General features: G+C 35.8%; 1 long non-coding RNA gene across 1 annotated transcript; it reads left to right on the top strand.

Moving 5' to 3' along the window:
- Positions 1–481: 481 nt before the first annotated feature.
- Positions 482–1,622, top strand: LOC120372933. The gene is made up of 3 exons (XR_005585281.1): positions 482–601; positions 802–899; positions 1,313–1,622. It is a non-coding gene; the product is annotated as an uncharacterized LOC120372933 (long non-coding RNA).
- Positions 1,623–2,411: the final 789 nt, after the last annotated feature.

The following is a 2,411-nucleotide window of genomic DNA, read 5'->3' as shown; positions in this document are numbered from 1 at the left end:
TGCCAAACCTTAGCCTGCTCCAGCTTTGCTCTCATTCTGGTCTTGTTCCAACCTCATGTTCCAGTCTCCTGATTCTAGCTGTGACCATTAGGAATGACTATCCTCATCATGGTTGCTGACTTGTAGGATTGTAAGATGAATATTGTTAATTCTTCTCCAGTAAGACTGTCCAAATAAATTTATTTCTATTTAACTTACAACCTTAGATGTACATACATAGCATTTTGTATTACTGGATATGTATTCCTGAGGTCCCTTCCAGCCCTGATAGTCTATGTTTTGATTGCATAATAAAAGACCCTATGGTAATATGCCCTACAGGAAAGCTAAACTGTTGAGAACTCTGAATTTCCTAATGTTTGTGTGATGAAAATCTGACTTGCATGTATGATAATCATGTGTTTATTAATCTGTTTGTCATATTTGTGGATCTACATATGCTGCAGTAATACAGACCTACATTTTTTTTAAATCTTTAGTATGAAGGACACGACACAAAAGTGAATTGGTTTGCATTACATATGCTATCAACTCCATCCTCCTCTCAGTATTCCATAGTTTTAAAAGCAGCATAGCATTTGACAGAGTTCATTAACTATTGGTAAGCGGATCATATATTTGTAAGTATGGTAGCTTGATTCCACTGTAATTCAACATAATTAAAGGCAAATTAATCAGATTTTGTATATATTTAAAGGTCTGTTTAAAGTAATATTTTAAACCAAAAATTATATTCTTTAAAATTAGAAATGAGAATATTTTATAACATTTAAAAAATTTCCTGTTTTACTTTCCTTTCAGGAACTGGCTTCAGGAATCTGTTTCTCCTGCAAGAGTTGATGGTATCACTGGCATCTAAAGCAGTGGTTCTCCTCCAAGTGGTACATGTAACCCTGGAGGTACGCAGAGGTCTTCTGGGGGTACATCAATGCATTTAGATATTTACCTAGTTTTACAATAGGCTACATAAAAAGCACTATCAAAGTCAGTACAAACTAAAGTTTAATACAGACAACGACTTGTTTATACTGCTCTATGTACTATACACTGAAATGCAAGTACAATATTTCTACTCCATTTGATATATTGTATAATGGTAAAAATTAGAAAGTAAGCAATTTTTCAGTAATAGTGTGCTGTGACACTTTTGTATTATGTCTGATTTTGTAAGCACCTAAATTTTAGGTGAGGTGAAACTTGGGGGTACTCAAGCCAATTCAGACTCCTGAAAGGGGTACAGGAGTCTAAGAAGGTTGAGAGCCACTGATCTAAAGCACTAGAAGAAAGGCTACTTTCTGCTCTGTTGCTTTAGGTTTGGTGATACCAGCAATTCTTGGAGAAACACAGAACCCTAAACTCAGATCTCAGCGGTAAAACCCTTTGTTTACTCTTGAATGAATTTGTAACTTTAAAGCAAGTCCAGCACTCTGTAATGTTGTCAGATCTTACATGTTTTTTTGTATGCCCTGGAGAATTTGAATTGAAATGCTTTTCAAAATAACTTTAAAAAAGTGGTAGTTACTTATGGGTTATTCTTATTTGAATAAGAATAGAGCGGGTGGGAAAGTGTCATTCCCAGCCCCTGGAATACAGCATTCTCTGAGGAAAACACATTGACATCAGGGCACCCTCTAGGGGCCAGTATATACTCATACATGAATAATTTTCATTATTCTGGGAATAATCTAAAAAATATTGTGCCTGTGAATCAGAAATGGGCAGTGACAGACATAAGATAAAACCCGAAACACCATAATAGAGGCTCAAACTCAATAAAAATATAGGAGTACTTGTGGCACCCTAGAGACTAACAAATTTATTTGAGCATAAGCTTTCGTGGGCTACAGCCCACTTCTTCGGATGCATAGAATGGAACATATATTGAGGATATATATACACACACACACACAGAGCATGAAAAGGCCAATTAAGTAAGAAAAAAATTGGCCTCTCAGAATTGGTAAGACAACTCACAGAAAGCATGAAAAAGGTGGGAGTTGTCTTACCAACTCTGAGAGGCCAATTTTTTTCTTACTTAATTGGCCTTTTCATGCTGTGTGTGTGTGTGTGTGTGTGTGTGTGTGTATACATCTCCTCAATATATGTTCCATTCTATGCATCTGAAGAAGTGAGCTGTAGCCCACGAAAGCTTATGCTCAAATAAATTTGTTAGTCTCTAAGGTGCCACAAGTACTCCTGTTCTTTTTGCAGATACAGACTAACACGGCTGCTACTCTGAAATAAAAATATATAAACCCTGTCAAAATATAGTAAACAGACCAAAAAAATGACACCATGATTAAACAGCAGAGTTAGAGGCAAAAGGAATCCTTTAAAAATTGGAAATCCTATCCTAGTTAGGAAAACAGTATAAACACTGACAGATCAAGTGTAAAAGTATAATAAGGCAG

This window comes from Mauremys reevesii, linkage group 10 (genome assembly GCF_016161935.1).
Source record: "Mauremys reevesii isolate NIE-2019 linkage group 10, ASM1616193v1, whole genome shotgun sequence".
Lineage (NCBI taxonomy): Eukaryota > Metazoa > Chordata > Testudines > Geoemydidae > Mauremys > Mauremys reevesii.
This window is presented reverse-complemented; position numbering and strand designations above follow the sequence as displayed.